Source organism: Sus scrofa, chromosome 10, assembly GCF_054392235.1.
Source record: "Sus scrofa isolate SSC_HxYL_T2T_F1_AM1 chromosome 10, Sscrofa_HxYL_maternal_Yorkshire_Landrace_v2.0, whole genome shotgun sequence".
Taxonomy (NCBI): Eukaryota; Metazoa; Chordata; class Mammalia; order Artiodactyla; family Suidae; genus Sus; species Sus scrofa.
Genome location: NC_139392.1, coordinates 53,889,115 through 53,915,624, shown reverse-complemented (window position 1 = coordinate 53,915,624; position 26,510 = coordinate 53,889,115). Strand labels below are relative to the sequence as shown.

At 40.5% G+C, this 26,510-nt stretch overlaps 1 protein-coding gene across 47 annotated transcripts in view; it reads left to right on the top strand.

Annotated features, from left to right (window-relative positions):
* AOPEP (aminopeptidase O (putative)) overlaps window positions 1–26,510 on the top strand; it is a 396,587-nt gene that overhangs the window by 121,323 nt on the left and 248,754 nt on the right. The gene's annotated exons all lie outside the window — the stretch shown is intronic.

Below are 26,510 nucleotides of genomic sequence, written 5' to 3'. Positions count from 1 at the left end.
GGTACATCTACACCATGGAGCACTACATGGCTATAAAACGGAGTGCGGACTATCTCTAAAACCATCTTTACATATATCGTATATCGTTAAGTGGAAAGAGCGAGGTGGAGAAAGGTTAAATATCAATTCCATTGGTATTTAACAAAAACAACAGAAATATAAATGATAATTTTTTTTAAGAAGTGATTACCGGGCGTTCCCATCGTGGCTCTGCAGGTTAAGAACCCAACATAGTCCGTGAAGATGCAGGTTCGATCCTTGGCCTCGATCAATGGCCTCAGTCACGGCATTGCCATGAGCAGTGGTGTAGGTCACAGATGCTACTCAGATCTGGTGTTGCTGTGGCCGTGGTGTAGGCCTGCAGCTGCAGCTCAAATCAGACCCCTAGCCTGGCCATATGCTGCAGGTGCAGCCTTAAATAAGTAAATAAGTGCTAACCCATGGTAGAAGGGAAGGAATGGGGACAGGAACAAGGATAGGAGCTAGCTATCTATGCTTGTTTTATAGATCGACTTTGTAACCAATTAAATCTTGTATATAATTATAAAACTAGGTGTTTTTTTTTTAAGCAATTTATAAAGATTAAAAGCAAAATGAGGAGTTCCTGTCGTGGCTCCACAGAAACGAATCCAACTAGGCACCATGAGGTTTCGGGTTCGACCCCTGGCCTCGCTCAGCGGGTTAAGGATCCAGCGTTGCCGTGAGCTGTGGTGTAGGTCTCAGACTCGGCTCAGATCCCTCGTGGCTGTGGCTGTGGTGTAGGCCGCAGCTGTCGCTCCAATTAGACCCCTAGCCCACCAATGTGGCTCTCAAAAGACAAAAGACAAAAAAAAAAAAAAAAAAAAAAAAGGAAAAGGCAAAATGAACTTACCTATGTTTGGGATTGGTAGCATAACTCCCCAGAATAACTCTTCCAAGTGACTTTAAAGTACAGTAATGCGATTGTGTACTCCTAGTGGATGACTCTGGTCTGTCTAGTGTGCTTTGTAGTGATGGTACCGTTATTTTGAAACTATTGTCTGTTGTAGGGTAAAGCAAGTGTTCGTGTCTTTGATAACTGAGATTTAAGGCCTGGGAGGAAGGTGATCCAGATGTAAGCTTGATGAGGTTAAGTAAAAACTGTATAGTCATGAATTCGAATGGAAAGTGTTTGTACGAACTCATCATGAGAAAAAAAAAAAAATTTTCCTAGCTCTGTCAACCAAAAGGCCAAGGACTAGTGTCCCACCCAGTAGCAATGAGCATCCCTAGGACACAGTTTGTGGATTCTAAGTGCCTTTTCTTACTGAAAGGAACTAGGACTCTTTATAGAAATTATTTCCAAATTTGGGGCAGGAAATGTATAACTTGTCCCCGGAGTTTCCTGTCATACCGCAAAGCGAAGAAACTATCAAAGACTTCCAGAACCATAGCCAAAAGATTCAGGAACCAAATCGAAGAGGTTCCCACTGGGACAACTGGAACATCAGTAGGGTAATAACTGCCATGGTTTAAAACACAGCAAATGTGTTTAAATTCATGAACTCATGATAATAAAAAATAAACTCGTGTAGTTGGTTGCCTTTCAAGGATGCCAGAGAATTAACTCACTATTTTGAAAAGATACAAAGATAAAGAATCGAGCATTTATCCTATCTTTCTTCCATACACTGCATCTCAGCATAATCAAGTTGTCAAGAAAGTGAGTTTCTTTTTATAGAAGAATTTCAGCTAATAAATTAAGAAGTAATGCTTTCCTTTGCTGTGCAAAAGCTTTTAAGTTTAATTAGGTCCCATTTGTTTATTTTCACTTTTATTTCTTTTGCCTTAGGAGATAGATCCAAAAAAAATATTGCCACAATTTATGTCAGAGTGTTCTGCCTATATTCTTTTTAGGAGGTTTGTGGTTTCAAGCCTTACATTTAGGCCTTTAATCCATCTTGAGTTTATTTTTGTATATGGCGTGAGGAAATGTTCTGATCTCATTGTTTACATCAACAAAATGAAAAGGCAGCCGAAGGCATGGAAGAAAATATTTGCAAATGATATGACCAACAAGGAGTTAATATCCAAAATATATAAACAGCTCATACAACTCAATATCAAAAAACAAACAACCTCGGAGTTCCTGTCGTGGTGCAGTGGAAACAAATCCAACTAGGAACCATGAGGTTGCAGGTTTGATCCCCAGTGTTGCTGTGAGCTGTGGTGAAGGCTGCAGATGGGGCTCCGATCTGGCGTTGCTGTGGCTGTGATGTAGGCAGACCCCTAGCCTGGGAATCTCCATATGCCGCAAGTGTGGCGCTAAAAAGCAAAAAAAAAAAAAAAAAAAAAAAAAAGTATTCTGACTTATACAAAAGTAGAAAATAAACTATTCAATATTTTAATTAAAAAAAAGTAATGGTAGAATATGAGAATTACCATTTTGCAACCTGTACTTAATGGATCTAGGCAATGGTCATTTGTGCCTTTTCATGGGTGTATACAATACACTTCCATTGAAATAAATAAGCTTGCCCAACTGAAAGCAACCTGAATTTGAGTAAGCCTCTAGATCTAATCACCAGTTTGCGGGAAATACAGATGATAGAGTAACAGATTAAATGACACTACAAGAATACAATGAGCAAAATCTAGGCAATCTTAAACTCTTATAAGACAAACAGCCTGGTTTATTCAACAAGTAAATTGCAAGGAGAGGGAGAAATGGAAGAGGAACTTGAAAGAAATTTAGAGAAATACCAATTAATTCCAATATATGGACCTTATTTGGACCCCAATGGACTAACCAGTGTAAACAAACATTTATGAGACAATCAAGGAAATTTGAAAACTGACTGGGTAGTTGATATTAAGGAATTATTACCATATTTAAGGTATAATATTGATATTGTCGTTTTGTTCAAAGAAGAGTCCTTTTAGAGCTACCTACTGAAATATTTGAGGGACACAAGATTTTATCATAAAACAGTTATGCTATAGTGAACAGTATAATAGAATATATTGAATTATTTTTGTCCGTTTACTTGATTCTTTCCTCACTAGTCTGTGAGTCTCTGGGCAATGATCGTTTATTTTCATTTCTATATCCCCAGTGCTTACCTATTAAATCACATTTAAGGCTGAAAGGGTATGACATTCATATGTATTGTAAGTATCATAAGAACTACAGGCAGTGAGAGAAAAGATCTGTCATATACAATTCTCAAGGAATGTGGAAGGATAGGAAATGTCTTGAGAATGGTAGAAAGAGCATCCCAAGACAATAAGGAAAAATGATATGAGGTGAGAGGGCAGCAGTGGTAATGGTATATTCAGGAAGTGGGAGTGGAAAGATGTTGGATTTGAATCCTTTGATGTCAGAATGGGAAATTTATCCTTGATATGATGGACAGTTTGGAGGCATAGATTCTTGAGAAAGGAAGAGGCACAGTAAAGGCAGGGAGTCTAGAAGTAGACCCATAGATTTACGGTCAATTCTTTTTCAACAGAGATGCCAGGTTAGTTCATGGGGATGGGGAATGACAGTCTTTTCAGCAAATAGTTCTAGAACAACTAGATAGCCATATTAAAAATGAGTATTGACCCTTACCATATGTAATACACAAAAATTTACCCCAAATGGACCATAAACCTAAAGTAAAAGCTAACATAAAACTTCCATTAAAAAGCATAAGAGAGGAGTTCCCGTCGTGACGCAGTGGGTAACAAATCCGACTAGGAATCATGAGGTTGCAGGTTTGATCCCTGGCCTTGCTCAGTAGGTTAAGGATCCAGCGTTGCCATGAGCTGTGGTGTAGGTTGCAGATGCAGCTCGGATCCCGAGTTGCTGTGGCTCTGACATAGGCCGGTGGCTACAGCTCCGATTAGACCCCTAGCCTGGGAACCTCCATATGCCACAGGAGCGGCCCTAGAAAAGGCAAAAAGACCAAAAAAAAAAAAAAAAAAAAAAAAAAAAGGCGTAAGAGAAAATCTTCATGACCTGAGGGTAGGAAAAAGATTTCCTAGGAAACAAAATGTATGAATCAAAAAATAAAAACATTGATAAATTGGACTTCATCAAAATTTTAAATTTCTATTATTTGGAAGACATAGTTAAGAAAGTAAAAAGGCAAATCAACAGGTAACTCTTACAATTCAATAATAAGATAATCTAATAAATAAGTGATAAAAGATTTTTTTTGGAATCACTATGTTGTATACCTGAAACTAATATTGTAAGTCAACTGTAATTTTAAAAATATTTTTCAACAGATACTTTAGAAAAATAGATATACAAATTGTTAACAAACACTTGAAAAGGTGTTCCACATGATTGGGTCAACAGAGAAATGCAAATTGACCCTCAACAACACCTCGCTGACCTCTACATATTAGAACAGATAAAATTAAGAAGATTGATGGACAGTAGCAAGTGTCGATGAGGATGTGGAGCAATTGAACCGCTCATACATTTCTGGTGGGAATGCAAAATGGCATAAACACGTTGGAAAATAGTTCTACACTTTGTAAGTTAAACATACACTTAACCAATGACTTAACAATTCCACTTCTAGATAGTTCCCCAAGAGAAATGAAAACTAAAGTCGTGTGTACGTCCACAGAAAGACACCAATGTTCATTGCCACTTAAGCTGGAAGTAGATGTCCATCATTAGGTGAATAAACAAATTGTGGTATATCCATGCTGTCCATATACTGGAATCCTACTCAGCATTACAGGTGACCTTGGAGATACTGGGGCTTCAGTTCAGACCACTGCCATAAAAGCAAGTCTCACAGAAAAGCAAGTCACATGAGTTTCTTGGTTTATAACCAGTACATATAAAAGTTATGTTTAAACTCTACTGTACTGTGTGAAGTATGAAAATAGCATTATATCTGAAAACAACGTACAAAACTCAATTTAACAATGCTTTATGGCTAACCAAAAAAAAAAAAAAATGCTAACCATTATCTGACAATGCAGTGTTGCCACAAACCTTCAATTTTTAAAAAACTGCAGTACCTATAATGCACAATAAAGTGAAGTGCACTTCAATGAGATAATGCTTGTAAAAAGAAGTGATACACCTAGCAACATGATTGAATCTCAAAAGCATTATGTTAAAGAAGCCACATATAAAAGAGTACATATGGTACAATTTCATTCCTATGAAACTCTATAAAAGATAAATCTTTAGTGACAGAGTAGCTGGGATGGGGCACAAGTGGCAAGATGGAAAATATTCTACGTTTTGAATATTATGTGGTTTCCTGAATATACGGAATTGTTAAAACATAAAAATACAGCCTTCAAACTAGTGTGTTTTAGCGTATGTAAATAAGCGAGCAGAACAGATTAGATGGGCAGGTGTCCAGCTAGGGTAGTGACACCACAGAACATTCAGGAGTAATTTTTTTTTCCCCCAAAAGACATACTTTAACTCTTTTCCATGGGTTGCTCTAGTCAGGGTTTTGCTTTGGCTCTACTGATAGTTGCTCTCTGATCATCCTTGGTCTGTTCCTTCCTAACCTTGACCAGTGTTTTCCTTCAGCCTGTACATTACCAGAAACAACCAGGACACTGGGGAGGGTCTCGTGATGGATGGAAGAGGGCAGGGAAAAATTTCCATCATCAAATAAGCCTCTTTTTTCTCTTTTAAAGCATGTCAGGATCTCTAACTTGGTTTCCTCCATTTCCCAGTGACTTAAGGTGCAAGGCCTCTCTAAGAAATGCATTGAGACTTCTGTTTATTTTAAAATTTTGCTTTACTTCTTTCTCTTTAAACCAGATAAGAGCAAAGACTTTAACGCAGAGTTTATAGGTCACTGCTTGAACTTATTTTCTTTTTTGCTTCAGCTGCAATACTCTCTATGTAAAATTCCAAAGAGTAGGTGAGTGGAGAGAGTAGAGGGCCAAGGCAATTGTTTATTTATGGCTATTCCCAGTGTCTCTTCCAGGCAATGAATTCAAAGCCCCCTTTGATCAACTCATTGATGTTTCAGTGGTTTTTTCTCAATTCTTCTACCATTCTTTGTCTGTCTCTTTTCCCTCAGAAAATCAGTCAGTCACATAGCAGGGAATCTTGAGATCAGAGATAGAGTGTTGCAGGGTAGGGATGTGGAGCTATTTATGTACAGGAGAAAGAGCCTGGAGATTGTGTGCATTTGGTTAACTTTTTTTTTCCTGTTACTGTGTGTGTGTGTGTGTGTGTGTGTGTGTGTGTGTGTGTGTGCATGTGCACAGATGCACATAGGCACACATACCTTTTACAAGAAAAAGATAACTTCCACATAACTTAAAACATGCACAGAATTTCTGTGAACATTCACAACAGGTTTTTGTGTGAACGTAAGTTTTCATTTCTCCATGGTAACTATCTAAGAGAGGATTACTGCGTCATATGGTAAGTGTATGTTTAACTTTATTAAAAAAAAAAAAAAAAACCTTTCTAACTATTCTGCAAAGTGGCTTTCCAATATTACATTCTGATCACCGACGAACAAGACTCTCCTTGGGAGTTTCTGCTGTGGCTCAGTGGTAACGAACCCGACTAGTATCCACAAGGACTTGGTTTCGATCCCTGGCCTCGCTCAGTGGGTTAAGGATCCGGCATTGCCGTGAGCTATGGTGTAGGTCCCAAGATGCAGCTCGGATCTGGTGTTGTGGCTGTGGTGTACGCCAGCAGCTACAGCTAGGATTCGACCCCCTAGCCTGTGAACTTCCATATGCCACAGGTGCAGTCCAAAAAAAAAAAAAAAAAAAAAAAAAAACAAAAGAAAAACTCTCCTTCCTCTTCATCCTGGGCAATACTTGGTATTTTCAGTTTTTTAAATTTTAATCATTCTATTAGCCTGTGATGGTTTCTTATTGAATTTCTCTATAGTTCATGATGTTGAACTGTTGGGTTTTGTTGGTTTGTTTTTTTGTTTTTGTTTTTGTTTTGTTTTGTTTTGTTTTGGTCTTTTTAGGGCCACACCTGTGGCACATGGAGGTTTCCAGGCTAGGGGTCCAATCAGAGCTGTAGCCGCCACAGCCACAGCAACACAGGATCTGAGCCATGTCTGCAACCTACACCACAGCTCATGGCAACCTCAGATCCTTAACCCACTGAGCAAGGCCACGGATTGAACCTGCGTCCTCATGGATGCTAGTCAGGTTCGTTTTTGCTAAGCCACAACGGGAACTCCATGTTGAACTTTTTTTCATATGCTTATTTTCTTTTGGTGTGGTATCTGTTCAGATATTTTGCCTATTATTAATTGGGCTGTTTGTTTTCCTACTGTTGATCTTTGCGAGTTTGTTATTTATTTTGGATACCAGTCTTTTGTCAGATATGTGATTTACAAATATTTTCATTCTCTTAATAGTATCTTTCACAGAACAAATGATTTTTAAAATTGATGGAGTCCAATTTATCAACCTTTTCTTTTACAGATTTTGGTTTTGGTGTCATGTCTAGGAATTCTTTGCCTAATTCCAGGTCATGGAGATTGTCTATTTTTTTTTTAAATGTTATAACTTTATGCTTTATATTTTGATCTGTATTCATTTGAGATTGTTTTTTGATAAGGTATGAGGTTTAGATCAAGGTTCATTTTCCGGAGTTCCCATCATGGTGCAGGGGAAATGATTCCGACTAGGAACCATGAGGTTTTGGGTTCCATTCCTGGCCTTGCTCAGTGGGTTAAGGATCCGGTATTGCCGTGAGCTGCGGTATAGGTCGAAGACACGGCTCAGATCCCACGTTGCTGTGGCTGTGGTGTAGGCCAGCAGCTGCAGATCCAATTAGACCCCTAGCCTGGGAGCCTCCATGTGCCAAGGGTGTGACCCTAAAAAAAAAAAAAAAGGTTCATTTTCTTGCATTTGTATGTCCAATGATGGTTTAACAACATTTGTTGAAATATTACTTTCTTTATTGAATTGCCTTTACACCATTTTTGTGTGTTTATAGGAAAGTATTTCTGGACTTTCTAATCTTTTCCATTGATCTCTGTGTCTCTCTCTTCTCCAATAGCACACCTGTCTTGATAACTGAAGATTTATAATAATTCTTAAAACAAGGTAGTATAATTCCTCTAGCTTTCATCTTTTTTTAAAAAAAATTATTTTGGCTAGTCTAGTTCTTTTGCCTTTCCATATAAATTTAGAGTTATCGATATCCACAAAAAATTATGCTGGGAGTTGGGTTAGATTTTAATTAAATCTTGAGATACATTTGGAAAGAGTTGACCTTTACTGTGAGTCCTTACTTTGAGTATTCCAATCCACGAACATGGTATCTCACCATTTGCTTAAGTCCTTGATTTCTTTCAGCAGTGTTTTGTAGTTTACAGTATAAAGACCCTATACACATGTCTTATTAGATCAAAACCTAAGTGTGTCACTTTTTTGAAGTTATTATAACTGGTATTATTTTCAAATTTTGGCTTCCAATTTTCATAGCTACTGTATGCACATATGATTCATTTTTGTGGGTTGACTTTCCATGTTGTGATCTTATTTCTCATGTCTTAGTTTTAGGAGTCCACAAATGGGATAGTTTTATTTTCTCTTTTCTAATTTGTATGATTTTTCATTCTTTTTCTTGCCTTATTGCACTGTTAGGACTTCCAGTATGATATTGAATAGGAGTGGTAACAGTATGCATCTTTGCCTTGTTCCTGATCTTAGGGAAAAATCATTCAATCTTTCAGCATTAAATATGATATCAAGAGTTCCTGTTGTGGCACAGTGGAAACAAATCCAACTAGGAACCATGAGGTTGTAGGTTTGATCCCTGGCCTAGCTCAGTGGGTTAAGAATCCAGTGTTGCCGTGAGCTGTGGTGTAGGTCACAGACACAGCTCAGATCCTGTGTTGCTGTGGCTGTGGCATAGGCTCTCAGCTGTAGCTCCAATTTGACCCCTAGCCTGGGAACCTCCATATGCCATGGGTGCGGCCCTAAAAAAAAAAAAAGTAAATATGGTATCAGCTGTAGCTTCTTGTACATATCTCTTTTCCAGGTTGAGTACACTGTCTTCCATTCCTAGTTTGATGAGAAATTTTTACATGAATTGATGTTGAACTTAGCTGTTTTTTCTGTATTAATTGGTGTGATTATGTGGGTTTTCTTCTTCATATTGTCAGTATGATGGCTTACATTGATTAATTTTCAGTATTGACTCAGCTTTACATTTCTAGGATAAGCCATGATTGGTTGTGGTCTATTATTCTTTTTATATTTTGCTGGATGCAATTTGCTGATATTTTGTTGAGGGTTTTTGTATCTATATTCATAAGGAATATTGGCCACAGATTCCTTTTTAATACTATCTTTCAGAGGTTTTGAAATCAGGGTAATATTGGCTTTATAAATGGAATTGGCAAGTATTACCTCCTCTTCTGTTTTCTGGAAGAGATTGTATAGAACTAATGTTGTTTAGGAGTTCCCATCATGGCTCAGCGGTAACAAATATGACTAGTATCCATGAGGATGTGGGTTTGATCCCTGGCCTCACTCAGTGGGTTAAGGATCCAGCGTTGCATGAGCTGTGGTGTAGGTTGCAGACGTGGCTTGGATCTGGAGTTGCTGTGGCTATTGCTGTGGCCAATGCTGGCAGCTACAGCTCCAATTTGACCCCAGACTGGAAACTTCCATGTGCCATGGGTGCAGCCCTAAAAAGCAAAAATAAAAAATAAATAAAAAATTAAAAATTAATGTTGTTTATTTAAATGTTTGGTAGAAATCACCAGTGAAACCATCTGGGCCCTTATCAAACAGTTTCTAACTACAGATTCAATTTCATTAAAGTTATAGTAGTACTAAGGTTATCTAGTGCATCTTGGCAGTGTTCGGTGGTTTGTAGTTTTCATGTGATTGTTTTCTTTTATCTAAGTAGTCAAATTTATATGTGTGGAGTTGTTTATAGTATTCTTTTATTATCTTTTAAATGTCTTCAGAGTCTGTAGAGATAATTTCATTCCTGATATTAGTAATTTGCTTCTTTTCTTTGTTTCTTTGTTATTTGTCTAGAGGTTTATCATTCTTATTGATTTTTTTTCTAAGAACCACCTTTTGGTTTCTTTGATTTTTCTCTGTTGTTTGTTTTTTCTGTTAACAGTTTAATAGATTTTTTGCTCTTGTTTTTACTATTTCATTCCTCTGCTTGTTGTGGACTTATTTTGCCTGTCTTTCTTCCTAGTTTCTTAAGGTAGAAGCTTAGCTTATTGATTTGATACTTTTCTTTTTTATATAAGCATTTAATAGTATAAATTTCCCTTTAGCACTGTTTTAGCTGCAGTCCACACATCTTGATACATTATCTTTTCATTTTTGCTTACTTCAATATTTTCTTATTTCCTTTGGGACTTTCTCTTTGACCAATGGGTTGTTTAGAAGTGTGCTATCTGATTTCCAATTGTTTGCAAATTTTCCTATTTTTCCATTATCGATTTCCAGTTAATTCTGCTGTTGTCAAAGACTACATCTTTTGCGATAACAATTCTTTTTAAAAAAGTTTTTAACCTCATCAATATTATATTTACTTTCAATTGTTGAACGTGTTTTAAAGAATTCTGTGAGAGAAGATAAGCCTATTATATTTACACATATTTACCCTTTCTCTTGTTCTTCCTTCATTCCTGATGTTCCAAGGTTTTGTCTGGTTTCATTTTCCTTGTGTTTGAAGAACTTCCTTTAGCAATTGTTTTGGAGCAGATCTGCTGACAAGAAATTATCTTTTTTTTTTTTTTTTTTCCGCTTTTCAGGGCTGCATCCACAGCATATGGAGTTCCCAGGCTAGGGGTGGAATTGAAGCTTCAGCTGCCAGCCTATGCCACTGCCACAGCAACACAAGATCCCAGGCTAGGGGTGGAATTGAAGCTTCAGCTGCCAGCCTACACCACAGCTCACAGCAATGCCAGATCTCCAACCCGCTGAGCGAGGCCAAGGATCGAACCCACATTTTCATGGATACTAGTCGGATTTGTTTCCACTGCGCCACAATGGGAACTCCAAAAGAAATTATCTTAACTTACCTGCATTTGAGAATGTTGTTTCACTTTCATTCTTGAAGAATATTTTGACATAGAATTCTGGGTAGATACTTCTTTTCTTCTGACGCTTTAAAAATGTTAGTTTTGGGAGTTCCCGTCGTGGCGCAGTGGTTAACGAATCCGACTAGGAACCATGAGGTTGCGGGTTCGGTCCCTGCCCTTGCTCAGTGGGTTAATGATCCGGCATTGCCCTGAGCTGTGGTGTAGGTTGCAGACGCGGCTCGGATCCCGCGTTGCTGTGGCTCTGGCGTAGGCTGGTGGCTACAGCTCCGAAGACCCCTAGCCTGGGAACCTCCATATGCCGCGGGAGCGGCCCAAGAAATAGCAACAACAACAACAACAACAAAGACCAAAAAAAAAAAAAATGTTAGTTTTGGAGTGATTTCTCTGGCTGCTTTCAAGAGTTTTTCTTGGTCTCACTTTTCAGCAGTTTGATTATGATTTATATTTTGTTTAAGCTTTGCTCATCTCTTTGAACCTGTAGGTTTATGTCTTTGGCCAAATTTGTGGAGTTGTTAGACATTGTATCTTCAAATATTTTTTCTGCACTGCAATTTTTCTCTTCTCTCTGGGGTTTTTCTTTATTTGAAGTATAGTTGCTTTACAGTATTACATTAGTTTCAGGTACATATTATATAGTGATTCAGTTTTTTTCAGATTATATTTCATTATACGTTATCACAAGATATTGACTAGAATTCCCTGTGCTACACAGAAATCCTTGTTGCCTATCTATTTTATGTATAGTAGTTTGTACCTTTTAATTCCATGCTCCTAATTTGCCTCCTCCGACCCCAATAATCTTGTTTGTTTTCTATGTCTATGAATATGTTTCTGTTTTATATATAGATTCATTTGTATTATGTTTTAGATTCCACATATAAGTGATATCATACAGTATTTATCATTCTCTGTCTGACGTATTTCACTAAGCATGATATTCTCTAGGTCCATCCATGTTGCTGCAAATGGCAATATTTCATTATTTTTATGGCTGAGTAATATCCTCTCTGGGACATAATGGAACAAATATTAGCCCTTTTAGTGGCTATAGGTCCCCAGGGCTTTGCACATTAAAACTTTCTTTTTCTATTATTCAGCCTGAATTCTGTCACTGCATATTCACGTTTACTGACTCGTTCCTCTGTCACGTCTAATCTGCTATGGAATCTATTCAACGAAGTGGCTCTTTATAAAACTTGTTATCGTATTTTTCAGTTTTAAATTTTTCATTTGGTTTTGCTTTATACCTTCTATTTATTTATTTTTAATTGGAATATAATTGTCATGTAACATTGTATTAGTTTCAGGTACAACATAATGATTAGATATCTGTATATATTGTGAAATCATCATCACAGTACATCTAGTTAATATCTATCACCACGCATAGTTACAATTCTTTTCTTGTGACAAGAACTTTTAAGCTCTCTTAGCAACTTTCAAATATATAATACAGTATTATTAACTATAGTTACCATGCTGAACATTGCATCCTAGGATTTATTTATTTTATAACTAGAATTTTGTGCCTTTTGACTTTCTTCATCCCCTAGCTCTAACAACTTGCAGTCTGTTCTCTGTATCTGTGAGGTCTGGGAGAGGTTTTTTTGTTTCTGTTTTTGAGATTCTATGTATAACTAAGTCATTTGTCTTTTTGTCTTTTTCTGTCTGACTTAACATAATGACCTCAAGGTCCATCCATGGTGTCACAAATGGCAGAATTTCTTTCTTTTAATGGGTTAATAATATTCCATTGTGATGTGTGTGAGTGTGTGTATCACTCTTCTTTATTCATTCGTCCACCAATGGATACTTCGGTTGTTTCCATAATTTGACTATTGTAAATAATACTACATATGACTTCTGTTTCTTTATTGAGACTTTTTTCCCTTTTTTTTTTTTTTTTTTTAAATTCATTCCAAGGGTGTTTGGCCTTACTTCTTTGGGCATTTTTATAATAACTACTTTAAAGTTTTTGCTGGGTAATTTTGGCATCGCTGTCATCTGCACATTGTCATCCGTTGACTATCTTTTCCCATGTAATTGAGATTTTCTTGATTTTTCAAATGCAAAGTAATTTTGGATTACATCTTAAACATTTTGAATATTATGAGATTTGGTGTCTTATTTAAATCTATGGATAATGCTGATTTCTTTTTTTTTTTTTTTTTTTTTGTCTTTTGTTCTTTTTAGGGTCACACCCATGGCATATGGAAGTTACCAGCTTAGGGGTCAAATTGGAGCTACAGCTGCCGGCCTATACCACAGCCACAGCAACTGCAGATCCCAGCCAAATCTGCGACCTACACCACAGCTCACAGCAACACCAGATCCTTAACCCACTGAGCAAGGCCAGGGATCAAACCTGCATCCTTGTGGATACCAATCTGGTTCATTACCAGTGAGCCACCATAGGAACTCCTGGTTTCTTTTTTTAGAGCAGGTAATTGATGCAATTGGGTTTAGGTTAGAAGTTCTGACCAGCTTTCTGCAAGTTGTGGTTTCAATGTCTGCTCTGTTGTAAAGTCTTTGAAATGCTATTTGGAACTGTCCCTCATATGTACAGCCCAGTGGACAGTGGGAGATGATTTTTCCCTAAGTGCAGTTCTCAAAGGCTTTGGTATGTTGTCTATGATCAGATCCCCACATATACAGCTTGTAAGTAAGCTCAGGAGTCTATAAACAATGTTATGGGGTCCTGAGCCCCTCCCTCTCTGCATTCCCTCTGGTACTTTCTGGTTACCTGGGCCTCCTTTTTTTGGTGCTCTGGCCAGAAAGCTGGGACTTTTTTTTTTTTTTTTTTTTTTTTTCCTTTTTCTTTTTAAGGCTTCACCTATGGTATATGGAAATTCCCAGGCTAGGGGTGGAATCAGAGCTGCAGCTGCCCGGCTACACCACAGCCACATCAACTCGAGATCTGAGCTGCATCTGCAACCTGCACCACAGCTCGCGGCAACGCCAAATCTTGAACCCACTGAACAAGACCAGAGATTAAACCTACATCCTCATGGATACTAGTCAGGTTCTTAACCCACTGAGCCACAACAGACACTCCAAACTGGGACTTTAGCTAACCCTCTCTGTCCCACTATTGCCTGCTAATCTGCCCTTATTCAGGGCCAAGCTGCAAGAGTACTGACATAGGGAGAAAAAAAAAAAGCAATGATTGTTTTCTCCAGCCTCTTAGGATCACAGCTTCCCCAAAAGTAAAGGAATGTCCCCAACCTCAATGTGAGGTACTTCCCACCCTAGAGTCTCTACTTCTGTCACCACAGCCACTCTGAGTTGCCTGGGGCTAGAGTGTGAGCAGACAGAGGAAGGAAGGAGGGGCAGTGGGGGGTTTCTCTCCCTGTCTCCCCTCCCTCCTCTGCGCTCTGAGCTTGGGGTGTTCTTCCTCTCCATCCTATCCTCTCTTCGAATTACAGTATTTGTCCTTTCTGTCCTTGCCTTGGTGATTTACACTGGTTTTCAGATTGCCTTGAGTTCCATCTGAGGAATGGTGCAGGAAAAACAAGGATTTTACCACTGGTTTGGTAGTATTTTGAGTTTTGGTCTTCATGTACAAATCTTCTGCTACAATTTATCTTTCAGTATCTTCCAACAGGTTTTTTTTTTTTTTTTCCAAATAGGATTTTTTTTGCTTGTTTGTTTTTATTCGAGTATCATTAATTTTGCAGTGTTTCTTCAATTTCTGTTGTACAGCAAAGTGACCCAGTCACACACAGCCCCACTGCTCATCCATTCCAAATGCAAGACTTGTTTTATGCATTCTGTCAGTGTTTCAGATTTGCGTTCATTGGGAGAGAGAGGGTGAAGTGGGCTTACTCCATTTTACTTGAAACAAGAACTCCCCTGGACCTGTATTCTTTTAATTAACTCGTGAGGACCCTGCATGAACCAAGGATTTTCCTCAAAGGACTTTATGGTACTCTTCATTTTTTCTTGTAGTCTGCATTATAATGATACTACTAAGAGCTTATTGAAATTCATTATGGTAGTGTTAGTTTAGAAAATTAATTTTTTTTTGTCTCTTTAGGGCTGCACCCACAGCATATGGAAGTTCCCAGGCTAGGGGTCGAATCCCAGGCTACATCTGCCGGCCTACGCCACAGCCACAGCAACGCCAGATCCAAGCCATGCCTGCCACCTACACCACAGCTCATGGCAATGCTGGCTCCTTAACCCACTGAGTGAGGCCAGGGATCGAACCTGCCTCCTCATGGATACTAGTCAGATTCATTTCCACTGAGCCATGACGGGAACTGCAGAAAATTAAAATTTATGAATCCATTTTTATTTATCCAAAGTGAATACAATTCAAGAATTTCTTCATCTTACATAGAAATAATAATAGTTACTAAGAAGGAGTTCTTGTCGTGACTCGGTGGTAACGAAACCTGACTAGTGCCCACGAGGATGCCAGTTTGATCCCTGGCCTCGCTCAGTGGGTTAAGGATCTGGCACTGCCATGAGCTGTGGTGTGGTTGTAGATGTGGATCAGATCTGGTGTTGCTGTGGCTGTGCTGTAGGCCAGCAGCTACAGCTCCAATTCAACTCCTGGCCTGGGAATTTCCATATGCTGTGGGTGGGGCCCCAAAAAGACCAAAAAAAAAAAAAAAAAAAATAGAAGAAGAAAATGTTGAAGTCTTCAAATATTCCATGCTTACCCTCCCAAAACTTATTCATATGCCAGTAAACATATTGTATTATTTGAAGGCTGTGGTTTTTCAGTTTTTTGGTCAGCAGATGGGGTTGACTGTATCACCTCTGCTTTATTTAATGTGACCTTTGTGTAGTCCAACAAATGTGACCTTTGTGTAGTCTGCAATGCTAGGGGAGTAATGTCCCCAACCCTGTGACACCACATCTCTTCACAGAGGCCAGGTCAGTCACGCCAGTTTTCTCTTCAGGCCGGTTCTAGAAGCTCCAGAGAACAACCTGAGTGTAACAGAGGCCTCGGGCAGAGGTGAGCAGTGTAGACACAGCCATCTCTCTAACATCTGTCACCTTCCTCCTCCCTCCTTCCCCTCTTCTGTCTCGGTTAGTGGGATAGCCATTCAGTGACTTAAAACACAAACCTTCAGGGAGTTCCTGTTGTTGCTCAGCTGTAACAAATGCAACTTAGTATCCATCAGGATGCGGGTTCGATCCCCGGCCTCACTCATTGGGTTAAGGATCTGGCATTGCTGTGAGCTGCAGTGTAGGTTGCAGGTGCAGCTCAGATCCTGTGTTGCTCTGGCTGTGGTGTGAGCTGGTAGTTGCAGCTCTGATTGGACCTCCTAGCCTGGAACTTCCATATGCCCCGGCTGCAGCCCTAAAAAAAAAAAGACAAAGACACAAACCTTCAAGTCAGCCTGAACTCTTGCTGACCTCACGTTCACTACAGCTATCCGTCACTAAGCACTGCCTGTTTTTCCTCCCAGGCATCTTGGAGAGAGGCCCTCTCCTCTCCCGCCTGCAGGTGCTTCCTGATCAGAGCCCCTGTCATCTCACTTGGGCCTCAGAGGAAGCCTCCTCCTGGGCGCTCACGCCTCTGGCCCTGCTCCCCTCAAATCTACTCTCTGCACTGCTGTCAGAATCATCCCTCTAAAATGCAAACCTGGTTACCCAACCTGCCTGAGAAGCAGCTAGAGTTGCTGCCTATCCCCTTAGCATCACACAGAAGGCCCTTTCCTGCCTGCCTCTGCCCATAAGTCAACACAGCCCTCCATAGAAATTCGGACCTCCTCTGTCCAGATTCCTTCATGGTCTGAGATTTTTCTGCCTCTTCGCCTGTTCACATCTTGTCCCTTTGCCGAATTTCCCCTCCCTGTTCCCCCTACTCTGCTCCCTTACTGCCTCATCTTAGAAAACCCATTTCAGGACTCTAACCCCTGGTGACCCATTTTTGATTGCCCAGAGTGAGTTCTTTCTGGCTTTCTTATTTCCTGTGGCATGTTCCCTTTGCTTTTATTATTCCACTTTTGTTCTCTGTTGGGAAGGTCTGTGTCCATATCTCCTTCTCTTAGCCTCAGTTCTCAAGGGGCTCATGGTCTACTGTGTCTTATTTGTATGCATATCGCCAGTGCTTGGCATAGTCTGGCACCTAGAAGAGGCTCAACCAGTGAATGAATGGCTAGTTTGTTCTTAGCATCATTCTGGTTCCTTCAGCCTACTGGGTAGCTTGGGTACCAGGCATAGAATGCCCATGAGCCTTTGAAACCAAGTTTATTTATGCAAATTACAGACAAAACTCATTCAGTTTGATCAGGATTCTCTTTTTGTCTGGTCTGGTATTACTGTAATGATTATGGCTCTTCAACACTGTATTACTCTTCAGAAAAGAAAGATTATACTATCCCATAATTTCTTCTCTTACAACCTGAACTATACTATTTGCACTTGGCTTTTTGTTTCCCTCAAGCACACCTTCCTGCCTTTTTATATATGTCTCAGTGTTATTTTTTCAATTATTGTTCTCTGATTGTCGGGCTCTATGCTATGGAAAAATCTATGCTATGAAAATAATTCTTGGATAAACTTAGGTACAGCTGTTACTTCATCTAACTATATCTGGACTATTTATTTTTCTCCATGGAGTTGCTCATTCACACCTGGCATGTTATTTCAATCCCAAAACACATAATCAACAGCCACTTTGTGCCAGAAACCCCTAGTGCTGGGGCTGGAAGATAGATCCAAAATCTGAGCCCTGGAAGAACTCATGAGCTCAGGGGGCAGATGTACCTGCTCTGAGGTCTGTCTGTGAAGCCAGAGCAGGCCAGGTAGGGGCTACCTATGGGAGTGGCATTCAGGTGGAATGGTGTGAAGCTTATTAGGCCAGGACATAAGTTACCTGAGCCAGCCCATGTGGAAATTAAAAAGTGTCTGTTTCAGGAAAAGGGAAGAAGCCTAAGAATTTAATCATTCATTTATTTGTCAATTGGCAATTTTTTTTTTTTTTTTTTTTTTTTTTAGGGCCTCAGCTGCAGCATATGGAGGTTCCCAGGCTAGGGGTCTTATCGGAGCTACAGCTGCTAGCCTACAGCACAGCCACAGCAATGCCAGAACCGAGCTGCATCTGCGACCCACACCGCAGCTTACGGCAACGCCGGATCCTCAACCCACTGAGCGAGGCTAGGGATCGAACCCGCCACCTCAGGGCTCCTAGTCAGATTTGTTTCCACTGCACCACGACGGGAACTCTGGCAAATATTTTTTGAACACTTACTATGTGCCACGTACTATTCCAGGTACTCAGATGAGATCAAGTGTGTTCAGGGTGGTATGGCCATAGACTATTCCAGGTACTCAAAACAAAGTCCATTTCATCATGGAGCTTAAATTCTGTTGGGGAGACATAATAAACACACAAATGAATATATAATATATAGTCAGGTAATGAAAGTGTTGTGTAGGATGATGGAACTGGGAGTGAGGAAACTTTTAGGTCTTTTATTCTGAGTGATGGGGGGACCACACGAAGGTTTTGCGTGGTAAGTAACATGATTTGATTTATACCTTGAAAATGTGATTCTGGGAGTTTCTGTGGTGGCTCAGTGGAAACTAATCTAGCTAGCATCCATGAGGATGCAGGTTCTATCCCTGGCCTCGATCAGTGGGTTAAGGATCTGGTATTGCCGTGAGCTGTGGCGTAGGTTGCAGATGTAGCTCAGATCTGGCATTGCTGTGGCTGTGGTGTAGGCCAGTGGCCACAGCTCTGATTCAACCCCTAGCCTGGGAATCTCCTTAGAAAAAGAAATGTGATTCTGGGTGAATGCCTAATATTTGGGGCTGGGGGATGGGGCAGGTAAGAGCATAAGCAGGTATCCAAATTAGAGAGCTAATGGAGGAAGTTCCCGTTGTGGCACAGTGGTTAACGAATCCGACTAAGAACCATGAGGTTTCGGGTTCAATCCCTGGCCTTGCTCAGTGGGTTAGCGATCCGTGAGCTGTGGTGTAGGTCGCAGACACAGCTTGGATCCCGCGTTGCTATGACTCTGGTGTAGGCCAGTGGCTATAGCTCCAATTCCACCCCTAGCCTAGGAACCTCCATATGCCACAGGAGCGGCCCAAGAAATGGCAAAAAGACAAAAAAAAAAAAAAAAAAAAAAAAAGAAAGAAAGCCAATGGAGAAATCTATGTGAGAGGTAACAGGAGCTTAGACAGGTTGGTAATAGTGAATGAGGTAAGAAGTGTTCAAATTCGGGATATTTTTTGAAGATCAAGTTGATGAGATTTTAGAGTGGCTTCTATACAAGACGTGAGATAAAATCAGGGACAACTTCAATCTTTAAGACCTGGAACAAAATGCTGGTGCCTTTTATTGAAACAGAAGGGGGAAAAAAACGAGGTTGTTGGAGACAATCAAGATTGGTTTTGAATTTGTTGAGTTTGAAATGCTTGAGTGGAGATGTAGCTGGAATTCAGAGGGCAGCTCATGGTTGGAGATGTAAATTTGGAGGCGTTCCCTAGGATACAGATGGTATTTAAAGTCATGGGACCAAGAAGCACATCAGGGAAGGTGGGAGAAAGAGAAGAGGTGTGAGGACTGAGGTGTGGTAGCCAAGGGTGCCAGCCATTGGAAGTGAAAGTATATGGCCTGAGAATGGACTATAGGATTTGGTCCAGTGTAGGTCGCTGATGACCTTAAAAAGAACAATGGTGATAGCATGGTGGGGGGAAAAAAAGCTTAACTCGGGTGAGTTAAGGGGAGAAGAGGAGGGGTGCCAAAAGTTGAGTTATGTAGCTCTCTAGTACAGGAAGCTCTTTGAAGGAGCCCTGCCATAAAGGAGAGCAGAGGAATAGGGAATTTGCTGGATATGGAGGTGAAGTCCAATGGGGATGTTTTAAGGACAGACTATATCAGAGCATATTTGTATGCTGATGAGAATGATCTGAATAAAAAGGGAGAAATTGATGAGAAAAGAGAGAATGAGAGGACAAGTGGTGATGGCAGGAACCATATGCATGGCTAGAAGCTAGGAGTGGAGGTCTAGAATTCGAGTGGGTCTTTGATGGGCACCCAGAAGGTTCCCCCACTGTCCAAGAAGTGGAAGTGGGTGCAGGTGGGATGGTAGCGTTGGTAGTGGAAGATTAGAGCAGTCCATGTTGACTGCTTCCATTTGTCAAAGAAGCCACCGTCAAAAACAAAAACAAAAACAAAAAAACAACTATTGCCATGGACTCAGTGACATCTCTCTTTGGTGCTTTATGCTGTCTATTTCTTGTTAACACCTATCTTTTTTGAAATTGAATAGATTCTTCTCAAAGATTGAAGAAAATGAAATTCATTCAAGGAGTAATGAAGCAGAACTATGTTATTAGCTGCAGGCGAGTCGCTGGTTTCCTTAATAGGTTGAATCATTCATGGGGTGGGAGATTGAAGCCGTCGTGTGTGGTGAAAGAGGAAACAGATATGAGTGGGAGAAAATGTGAGTTATGTTGGAACCAAAACAATCTCATTAGTTACTCTTAATATCCTTAGACGTTCTGTAGGGACAGTTGATATCCTGTAACAGATGAAGAACAAGAGCCCAGGGCATTTCTGTAACTGCCCGTGGCACCCAGCAAATGATAGATCCAGAATTTAACTGGTGTCCTTGAATTTCTAGTGCTTTCTTTGGTCCCCAGAGTGAAATAAAGTGGCAGAGCTTGGCTATGAACTCCCTGCAGGATTGGGGACATATGACTTCATCTTTAACCTTCAGATCCTATCTGCCTTACATAATTTCTACAATTTAAAGGGGGAATTCTTTGGCAATTAATCCACATTCAGGCCCTTTGTGGAACAGAGCATCTGAGCAGCATGTATTTGGTTAATGAGGGCTAATGAGTAAAACATGGAGTCTGACTTCTGGAACTGCAGAGCTGCCTCCCTTTTGCAAATGTGTCACCAAGAGAATAACAATGAGACACACACACACACACACACACATTATTATAGTAAGCATAAACACTGAATATAAGATGCATCTGGATTTCAGCAATTTTAAAATAAGGGTAGGGGAGATAACATATCTTAGAACTGGAAATTAGTCTGCTCAGATTTTCATTTGACATTTATATATTTAAAGACAAATTTTGCTTAAGTTTAGCTTTAAGAATGTTTTACTGATAAACCTGACTCCAAAGATTAGTTTTAGGATTATATGAGCTAATGCATCTAAGGCATTTATAGCAGTTTTGAGCACATGGTAAAGGTGCAATAAATATTTGTTATAAATACTTAGCATTATTATTATCTTTCTCTTAATGTATTTTCCAGGGAGAAATAGATTTTTGAAGTATTTCCAGTTGTGATTACTTTTAGTGGGTAACATCTTTTTGCTAGCAATAAGAAGAAATGGCCCTTTAATTAAGTTATTAATATGCAAAAAAACCAGTGACCTTATTGAATGCCTAATTGAGCATGACACTGTGCTCAGTGCTAATCACAGAGAGCCCTTCTCCCCACAGAGCTGTTCCCTGCTCGTTAGCTATTTTAGCCTATGACCGAGGCCAAGGAGATGACCGCTGCCATTTATTAGGCCCTAATATATGCCAGAGTCTGTTCTTAACTCTATAGATTTAATCTTTCCAGCAACCCTCTAAGTTAGGAACTCTTAGTCTTCCTTTTTCAGAAAGAAGAAAAACTGAAGCCCACAGAACCAGTGACAGCAGATCTGAGCCCACTGCCTGACTCCAGGGTACATGCTCTTAACTACTGCTTTCTTTCTTTTTTTTTTTTTTTTCTTTTAGGGCCACACCTATGGCATATGGAAGTTCCCAGACTAGGGGTCAAGTCAGAGCTGTAGCTGCCGGCCCATGTCACGGCCACAGCAATGCAGGATCCAAGCTGAGTCTGTGACTTACACCACAGCTCACGGCAATCCCAGATCCTTAACCCACTGAGTGGGGCCAGGGCTCAGACCTGAATCCTCATGGATACTAGTTCTAAGCCATGATGGGAACTCCCCATACAGGCTATTTCTAATGCAAACTGATGCTGACCTATTGGCTGCCTGCCTAAAATCTAGTCCCACTTTCTTTCTTGATGGAAGAGCCTTGGCTTTGGTTGTTTACTCCTCCCTGTGTGTCTCTGAGAAGGTGCATTCTGTCCCCGTTTCCATGAGTTAATCCTAGCTCATCTAAGTTGATCATGGTGTCCCTTTCCCCCTTGCCAAGAATCTGGTTAAGCCAGGGCATTTGGCGAGATTCTGGCTAAGGGAATATGAGGAGTAACTTTTGGAGCATTTCTGAGAAAAGGCACGTAAGGAAGGACACCGTTCTTTCCCTGATCTTATTACCTGTGGATATGAGGCCTGGCAATGTGGCAGCCATCTTTCCACCAGCCTGGAGAGGAAGCCAATACCCAGAATAAAGCACAGCAAAGCCTGGCAGAGAAGCAGAGCGGGACCTGACATTCTACGCCTGGAGGCTCTCAGCCTCTGCCCTTGGTGTTCAGACCAGTTCAGCCATCTTTCCACCAGCCTGGAGAGGAAGCCAATACCCAGAATAAAGCACAGCAAAGCCTGGCAGAGAAGCAGAGCGGGACCTGACATTCTACGCCTGGAGGCTCTCAGCCTCTGCCCTTGGTGTTCAGACCAGTTCAAATTGGGCTTTCTGTTATTGGTAGTTCAAGTTATCCTCATTCCTAATTTGGAGCATTCCCGCGGTTGTGCCTTGGCATGCTGGTGTTCTGCACATGTGTTATAGCAGATAGCTCAGATATAGATGCTCTCAGGTCTCAGGTGGCCAAGAGGGACGGGCGGCGGGGGTGGGGGTGGGGGGCGGGCGCAAGGGTTGGGTAGCAGGAATCCCAGGTCTGTTATCTCTAGCCACGAGCAGACTTGCTGTTTAATCCAGAGAATTTAGATATTTTCTATGCAAATCATGACCTTTTTTTTTTTTTTTTCTTTTTTGGCTGCCCCACAGCATATGGAGTTCCTGGGTCATGAATCAGATCCAAGCCACAGTTGTAACCTATGCCACAGCAGCGGCAAGACTGGATCCTTTAGCCCACCTTTCCAGACCCAGAATCACACCTGCGTCCTGGTGCTGCAGACATGCTGCCAATCCTGTTGTGCCACAGCGGGAATTCCAAGTCATAACATTAAAAAGGTTGGGAGGATAAGAAGATGCTCCACATCAGATGCCATCAGGGAACTGCATGCATATTAAAACAATAATGAGGTACCACCCATAAGGAGGACACCTTTTAGAATGGCTAAAATCCATGACCTTGACAACACTAAATGCTGGTGAGCAGGTGGAGCAACAGGAATTCTCATTGCTGGTGGGAATACAAAATGGTGCAACCACTTTGAAGGACATTTTGGTGGGGTTTTTTTTAAATAAAACTAAACATACTCTTACTATATGATACAAGCCCATGATATTTATGCAAATAAATTGAAAGCTTTTGTCCCCACAACAACCTGCATTCAGATATTCAGCAGCTTTATTCACAATTGCCAGACCTTGGAAGCCACTGAAATGCCGTTCAGTGGGTGAATGGATAAACAAGCTGAGCTACATCCAGGCAATGAAATGTTATTCAGCATAAAAAAGAAGTGAACCACCAAGCCAGGAAAAGACATGGAAGAACTTTAAATGCATATTACTGAGTGAAAGAGGCCAATCTGAAAAGGCTACACGCTGTAGGATTTCAGCTACCAGGCATACCTCAGAGACATTGTGGGTTCAGTTTGAGACCACTGCCCTAAAGTGAATATCGCAATGAGTCACACAAATTGTTCTTGGTTTCCCAGAAAACCAAATTTCCCATCATGGTTTAGTGCCATTATGACTTTAAAAAATGTACATACCATAATTTTAAAATTATTCCTGAAAAATGCTAACCATCATCTGACAACGCACAACCCATCCATTTATGAAGAATTATCAGCAAAGTGCAATAAAGTGAAGCACAATAAAACGAGGTGTGCTTGTCTAATGACATTGTGGAAAAGGCAGAACTCTGGAGGCAGTAAAAAGATTGATGGCTGCCAGAGGTCAGGGGGTGAAGAAGGATGAGTAGGCAGAGCACAGAGGATTTTTAGGACAGTGAAACTACCGTATGATACTATATTGGCGGATGTATGTCATTATACTTTATCCAAACTCATAGACTGCACAACTTTGTGAGAAGTTGAACAGAAAAAAAAAAAAAAAAAAAAAAAAGGTCATGATTTGCATAGAAAATATCTAAATTCTCTGGATTAAACACCAAGTCTGCTCGTGGCTAGAGATAACAGACCTGGGATTCCTGCTACCCAGCCCTTGCGCCCCTGCCCCCACCCCCAGTCCCTCTTGGCCACCTGAGACCTGAGAGCATCTATATCTGAGCTATCTGCTATAACACATGTGCAGAACGCCAGCATGGACAAAGTAGAGCGAGTGAAGGTTGATGTAAACTATGGACTCTAGGAGATACTGATGTGTTTAGGAGATACTGATGTGTTGGTAGATTCATCAGTTTTAGCAAATGTACCACTGTGGCATAGGGAGTGTTGGTAGTGGGGGAGGCTAGGCATGTGTAGAGGCAGAGTGTATATGGGGAATCTCTGTACCTTCTGCCCCGGATCTAAAACTGCTTTTAAAAAATAAAGTCTATTAAAAAATAGAAGTAAAAAATGAAAATGTACCTATGGTTATGACAACTAAATATACTGAGGGAAAAAAAAAGATTGGCAAACATTGTGCTAACAAAGCAAAAACACTTAATAGAAAAATTGCGTGTCAGTGTATGTCAATAATAAAAATACTTAAAAATATTTGAAAGGGTAAATGTGTGTTTCTAAGAAAACATCTGTTGCCCAGTTCTCTTTGGGCCTAATGACCCTCAAGATTGCATTCAAGTATAATTTCCTCTGAGAATCCTTCCCCGGCTTCATAGGTCATGAATTATTCCCTCCTATGTGTCCTATAGAAGATTTTTAGTATTTCTATTACAGCACTTCTGTCGCCGTGATTTAAAGACTGGTTTTTCAGAGTTCCACTGTGGTGCAGCGGCATAGACGGCGTCTCTACAGTGGCAGGGGCGTGGGTTCAATCCCCAGCCGACACAGTGAGTTAAGGATCTGGCACTGCCGCAGCTGTGGCATAGCTCGAGACTCTGGCTCAGATTTGATCCCTGGCCCAGAACTCCATATGCTGTGGGGTGACCAAAAAGGAAAACAATAAATAAGATAGGCTTTTCAAGTTTGTCTCTGCCAGTGGGTTGTAAGCTCTTGAGTGAACAAAGTTCCTGGTTAAGAATGGCTGTCAGGACATTTGAATAATCAAGCTCCATGGTGGTACCTAAATTATCCTAGGTCTGGTGGTGGTAGAAAGATATGGCAGTCCTAGAGTACTGATTTCAGTCTTCCCTGATTTTTAGCAACACTCATACCTGGCTCCCACCCCCAAAAGCAATGATTTATTTAGTGTCAGGTGCAGCCTGGACCCTGGCATTTTAAAGGCCTCAGTGGATTCCAGAGTTCAGTGAAGACCATTGTCTCGGAGAGAGAGAATAAAACAGCCAGAGGGAGAGGTGATGAAGGCTATTTTGAGAACTGTGAGGACAGTAGATGTAAAAGGCATCAGCAAGCAGCAGATCCACTGGATCCAGAGACTCCAGCAGGTAGCCTGCCACAGTAGCCCTAATGAGAGAGAGTGATTTCAGCAGGGGGTGGGATCAGCAGGCATAATAATTAAGGGGCTACTATAAAAGAAACCTTATTGGCAATGCTACCTTACGGTAATGATTATCATCCTACTCACACATTAGAATCACTGGAGAAGCTTTTCAAAAACATAAGTATTTGAACCCATCCAGAGATTCTGATTAAATTGATCTAGGGTGGAGTGTAGACTGTGGTACTTTTTGATCTTTTTTAAAGCTCTCCAGGTGATTCTAACGAGTTGCCAAGATTGAAAACTATTGCCTTATAAGAATAGCAGTAGAATCTGACAGTACTCCAATATTAAATTGAACAGAGATGATCCCAGCCTTCCTGAGATGAGCTATGGAGACGTTTGCATGGACGAGGGGTGGTGGGAGGGCTGGATGGAAGTTGAGCGTAGGGTAAGAAGTGAGTGAAGATCCATGCTTCTTCATGAGGTTCCATTTGGGTTGACAGTGGAATCTGAAATCCATGGCAGTTATTTGACTGAGTGTTACACAAACCTAAGGCAAGCTGGAAAGCTGAGAGCAATTTCTCAGTGTGGCCCAAATGGATTGCCTCTGACCCCACCCCATTCTGTCAGGTGGTCTGCAGATGCTTTGGCAGTTTCAGAGAATAGATCAATGAAGTCATTTCATGCACATGCATTTTACTAAACAGAAATATTAACATTAATTATTATTTTCACAGTAATCTTGTCCTTAATAATCTTTATACTCTTAAAGATTGTATATGTGCTAGAAAGACTATCAGTCCCTTTGTATTGGCTACTGCTTGAGCAGCTAAGTGAAGTTCACCTCAGCTGTTACAGTTTTACATTATCTGCCATTATTGTTCACATAAATTTTCATTTTTTAATACTTGTTATATGCCCATTTTCAAA